Genomic DNA, 6,045 nt, shown 5'->3' with positions numbered 1-6,045 from the left:
CCACACTATTTACCAAGAGAGTTTTCATCTATATTTTTCATAGCTGTCTATTTACCACCACAAACCAATGCTGGCCTTAAGATTGCCCTGAATGAGCTGTATAAGGCCATAAGTGAACAGGAAAACGCTCATCCAGAGGCAGCGCTCCTAGTGGCCGGGGACTTTAATGCAGGGAACCTTAAATCCGTTCTACCTAATTTCTACCAGCATGTTAAATGTGCAACCAGAGGGAAAAAAACTATAGACCACCTTTACTCCACACACAGAGACACATACAAAGCTCTCCCTTGCCCTCCATTTGGCAAATCTAACCATAACTCTATCCATCTATCTATCTATCTATCTATCCTCCTGATTCCTGCTTATAAGCAAAAACTAAAGCAGGAAGCACCAGTAACTCGGTTAATAAAAAAGTGGTCAGATGACGCAGATGCTAAGCTACAGGACTGTTTTGCTAGCACAGACTGGAACATGTTCCGGGATTCTTCAGATAGCATTGAGGAGTACACCACATCAGTCACTGGCTTCATCAATAAGTTCATCGATGATGTCATCCCCACAGTGACCGTACGTACATACCCCAACCAGGACCCATGGATTACAGGCAACATCCGCACTGAGCTAAAGGGTAGAGCTGCCGCTTTCAAGGAGCGGGACTCTAACCCGGACGCTTATAAGAAATCCCGCTATGCCCTCCGACGAGGCATCAAACAGGCAAAGAGTCAATACAGGACTAAGATTGAATCGTACTACACCGGCTCTGACGCTCCGTCGGATGTGGCAAGGCTTCAAAACTATTACAGACTACAAAGGGAAGCACAGCCGCGAGCTGCCCAGTTTACCAATAAAATGGTCTGATGGTGATGTGGATATACTCGGAATACATATCCCAAATGAAATAAATGATCTCACTCCAATACATTTTAATAGAAAGTTAGCAAAAATAGATAAGATCTTGCTACCATGGAAAGGTAAATACCTGTCAATTTGTGGAAAAATCACCCTGATCAACTCTTTAGTATTATCCCAGTTTACCTATTTGCTTATGGTCTTGCCTACGCCTAGCGAACAGTTTTTTAAATTATATGAGAAAAAATATTCCATTTTATTTGGAACGGCAAGCCAGACAAAATTAAACGGGCCTATTTATATAATGAATATGAAGAAATTATTAAATATTAAAGCATTAGACCTATCACTAAAAGCTTCAGTCATACAAAAGTTATACTTAAATCCGAATTGGGGCGGCACACAATTGGCCCAGCGTCATCCAGGGTAGGGGAGGGAATGGCCGGCAGGGATGTAGCTCAGTTGGTAGAGCATGGCGTTTGCAACGCCAGGGTTGTGGGTTCGATTCCCACGGGGGGGCCAGTATGATTTTTTTTTTTAAATAATAATGTATGTTCGATTCCAGTATGAAAAAAATGAATAATAATAATAATGTATGCACTCACTAACTATAAGTCGCTCTGGATAAGAGCATCTGCTAAATGACTAAAATGTAAATGTAAATGTAATTGGTTCTCTAGCAAATTAGTAAGATTGTCATCTGAATAAAGGGAAAAAGGCCATTCTTGAAAAATGGGTGAGACAATCTCTCACTTTCAGTTATTTGAAAAGGAAATAATCTCCCAAATATCACTATTTCTAAAACAAGCCATAGAAAGTTGGTTGCAATTTCAATTTAATCCTCCAGAAACTACATAACAAATGCAACAAATATTGTGGTTAAACTCAAATATACTAATTGATAAAAAAACGTTTTTTTTGACAAAATGTTTTAAAAAGGTATAATCTTCGTAAATGATACCATAGGGGTAGGACTGGTGGAGTTATGTCACACATGCAGCTAACAAAAACATATGGAAATGTCTGCTCTACCCAAAATTACAACCAAATAATTGCAGCATTACCGCAAAAATGGAAGAGGAAAGTGGAAGGGGGAGAAAGTAAGGAACTTGTCTGTCGGCATTAAAGACCAAAATTGGTTAAAGAAAACTGTGATGAATAAAAAGTATACCAGTTTCATTTAAGGACCAAAGGATTGACAGCCGTCCCATATAGATGGCAAAATAGTTGGGAAGAGATCTTTGACGTACCGATCCAATGGCATAGTGTTTATGAACTGATACGAAAAACGACAACGGATTCAAAACTTCGAATTGTTCAATTTAAATTATTATATACAATTCTTGCTACCAATAGAATGTTATTTATATTGGGGATACAATCTTCCCAGCTCTGCAGATTTTGCTGTGAAGAGACAGAATCATTAGATCATTTGTTTTGGTGCTGTCCATTTGTAGCTTGTTTTTGGACACAGGTCCAGGAATGGCTAAAGGATTGCAATATTTACGTGTAGCTAACCTTGCAGATAGCATTACTGGGTGATCTGAAAAGACATAGTCAATCGATCAATAATATAATAATACTTTTAGCAAAAATGTTTATTTTCAATTTACAATCTGTAGAAACAATGAGAATAGAAAGGTTCAGAACTTTTGTAAAACATCCCAGTACAGTTGAAATATATATATGGCAAATAGAAATCCAATATGGATGGTGTTAAAACATAGATGGGAGGTGTTGAATGGAGTTGAAGGATGGGACTAATAACAACTAACAACAACTAAAACAACAAGATAACTAATAATGTAAAGCACGCTGTGTCCATAATAAGTATATAGGTTATAGGTTGAGAGCTTTTGGGAAAGAGCACAGTTAGAAAGATATGGCATGTAGAAGCAAACCAGATGGACATCATGAAAATGATCGGAGAGGTTGAGGGTAGAGGAAGTTCAGGAGTAAAAACAAACAAAATAGAATTATTGTCAAATTGACTGTGTCCATAAAATGTATATAGTATGTATAAGCTGGAAGTAGAGGCCTAAGCATTGTTGTTCACTAGTTTACTCCAATTAGGGAAGGGGTGGTGGGGTTGGAAAGTAATAAAGGGAAATATATTTAAAAAAGGATATGTATGTACAGTGGGGAGAACAAGTATTTGATACACTGCCGATTTTGCAAGTTTTCCTACTTACAAAGCATGTAGAGGTCTGTAATTTTTATCATAGGTACACTTCCAGAAAATCACATTTTATGATTTTTAAGTAATTAATTTGCACACAGACTGGACTGGATCCACCTGGAACTAAACACAGGAGAGAGAGAGGATATTAACACAGACTGGACTGGATCCACCTGGAACTAAACACAGGAGAGAGAGAGAGAGGATGTTAACACAGACTGGACTGGATCCACCTGGAACTAAACACAGGAGAGAGAGAGAGGATATTAACACAGACTGGACCAGATCCACCTGGAACTAAACACAGGAGAGAGAGAGGATATTAACACAGACTGGACCAGATCCACCTGGAACTAAACACAGGAGAGAGAGGATATTAACACAGACTGTACTGGATCCACCTGGAACTAAACACAGGAGAGAGAGAGGATATTAACACAGACTGGACTGGATCCACCTGGAACTAAACACAGGAGAGAGAGAGGATATTAACACAGACTGGACTGGATCCACCTGGAACTAAACACAGGAGAGAGAGGATATTAACACAGACTGGACTGGATCCACCTGGAACTAAACACAGGAGAGAGAGAGGATATTAACACAGACTGGACTGGATCCACCTGGAACTAAACACAGGAGAGAGAGAGAGAGGATGTTAACACAGACTGGACTGGATCCACCTGGAACTAAACACAGGAGAGAGAGAGAGGATATTAACACAGACTGGACCAGATCCACCTGGAACTAAACACAGGAGAGAGAGAGGATATTAACACAGACTGGACCAGATCCACCTGGAACTAAACACAGGAGAGAGAGGATATTAACACAGACTGGACTGGATCCACCTGGAACTAAACACAGGAGAGAGAGAGAGGATATTAACACAGACTGGACTGGATCCACCTGGAACTAAACACAGGAGAGAGAGAGAGAGGATGTTAACACAGACTGGACTGGATCCACCTGGAACTAAACACAGGAGAGAGAGAGAGGATATTAACACAGACTGGACCAGATCCACCTGGAACTAAACACAGGAGAGAGAGAGGATATTAACACAGACTGGACCAGATCCACCTGGAACTAAACACAGGAGAGAGAGGATATTAACACAGACTGGACTGGATCCACCTGGAACTAAACACAGGAGAGAGAGAGGATATTAACACAGACGGGACTGTATCCACCTGGAACTAAACACAGGAGAGAGAGGATATTAACACAGACTGGACTGGATCCACCTGGAACTAAACACAGGAGAGAGAGAGGATATTAATACAGACTGGACTGGATCCACCTGGAACTAAACACAGGAGAGAGAGAGAGGATATTAACACAGACTGGACTGGATCCACCTGGAACTAAACACAGGAGAGAGAGAGGATATTAACACAGACTGGACCAGATCCACCTGGAACTAAACACAGGAGAGAGAGGATATTAACACAGACTGGACTGGATCCACCTGGAACTAAACACAGGAGAGAGAGAGAGGATATTAACACAGACTGGACTGGATCCACCTGGAACTAAACACAGGCAAGAGAGAGGATATTAACACAGACTGGACTGGATCCACCTGGAACTAAACACAGGAGAGAGAGAGGATATTAATACAGACTGGACTGGATCCACCTGGAACTAAACACAGGAGAGAGAGAGAGGATATTAACACAGACTGGACTGGATCCACCTGGAACTAAACACAGGAGAGAGAGAGGATATTAACACAGACTGGACCAGATCCACCTGGAACTAAACACAGGAGAGAGAGGATATTAACACAGAATGGACTGGATCCACCTGGAACTAAACACAGGAGAGAGAGAGGATATTAACACAGACTGGACTGGATCCACCTGGAACTAAACACAGGAGAGAGAGAGGATATTAACACAGACTGGACCAGTATTATAGTACCTGTGGTGTTGGATACTCATAATACATGAGCTGTATCTTATAGTGTTATACAGTATTATAGTACCTGTGGTGTTGGAGGTCTTCACTGCAGCGTAGACTGGATCAGTCTGGAGGAGACGAGACAATGGGTTAAAAACAGAAACACATTGTACTGTGTGTGTGTGTGTGTGTGTGTGTGTGTATGTGTGTGTGTATGTGTGTGTGTGTGTGTGTGTGTGTGTGTGTGTGTGTGTGTGTGTGTGTGTGAGAGTGTACCTCTCCTTCTCCTGGGTTCTGGGTCCTGTGTGAATCTAACGTCAGCATACGTAACATCTCTGGGTTCAGCTGCTACATCATCTTTGTTCCTCTTGCAGAACAGGACCAGTAGAATGATCAGAGAGATGGAGAGAGCCACCGACCCAGACACAGACAGAGGGAGGAGGAGAGAGGGGGAGGAGGCACTATCTTCACAAACACAAGAGGAAACAACACAGTAAATAGTTATTTTCTAACTGTAATCTGATTAATATTATCTTAGACATATTTATTACTTCTAATGACCAAGCAGTTGGCAGATTAATATTATTTTAGACATAATGGTGGGGTGGGGCACTTGGCAGAGATTATAAGAACACAGGTTATTATGAATATAATGTCTCACCTGTCACTGTCTTCACAGTCATCCAGCTCTCTGGTGATTCTCCTGTAGAGTTGGTACACTTGTAGAGTCCTTCATCTGACTTGGATACTGCAGGGATGGTCATCTCTCCTGTAGTCTCAGTCCTGATGAGGGATCCATCTTTGTAGAAATCAGCTGTGAGGTTAGAGGGAGTTCTCTGATATCTGCAGCGCAGAGTCACTGAATCTCCCTCAGTCACAGGAAGGGCAGGGCTCTCCAGGATCACAGCACCAGCTGTATATAATATATAAACATCATATATAAACAGGTCTCTCCAGGATCACAGCACCAGCTGTATATAATATATAAACATCATATATAAACAGGTCTCTCCAGGATCACAGCTCCAGCTGTATATAATATATAAACATCATATATATACAGGTCTCTCCAGGATCACAGCACCAGCTGTATATAATATATAAACATCATA

General features: G+C 41.1%; 1 long non-coding RNA gene across 1 annotated transcript in view; it reads right to left on the bottom strand.

Moving 5' to 3' along the window:
• The window catches only part of LOC123482840, a 14,742-nt gene extending 9,410 nt beyond the window's left edge, over positions 1-5,332 (bottom strand). Inside the window, exons 1-2 of the long non-coding RNA XR_006657947.1 lie at positions 5,210-5,332; positions 5,019-5,061 (exon numbers count right to left, since the gene is read on the bottom strand). This is a non-coding gene — a long non-coding RNA (uncharacterized LOC123482840). The remainder of the gene's footprint in view (positions 1-5,018; positions 5,062-5,209) is intronic.
• Positions 5,333-6,045: the final 713 nt, after the last annotated feature.

This window comes from Coregonus clupeaformis, chromosome 39 (assembly GCF_020615455.1).
Source record: "Coregonus clupeaformis isolate EN_2021a chromosome 39, ASM2061545v1, whole genome shotgun sequence".
In the NCBI taxonomy this organism is placed as follows: Eukaryota; Metazoa; Chordata; class Actinopteri; order Salmoniformes; family Salmonidae; genus Coregonus; species Coregonus clupeaformis.
This window is presented reverse-complemented; position numbering and strand designations above follow the sequence as displayed.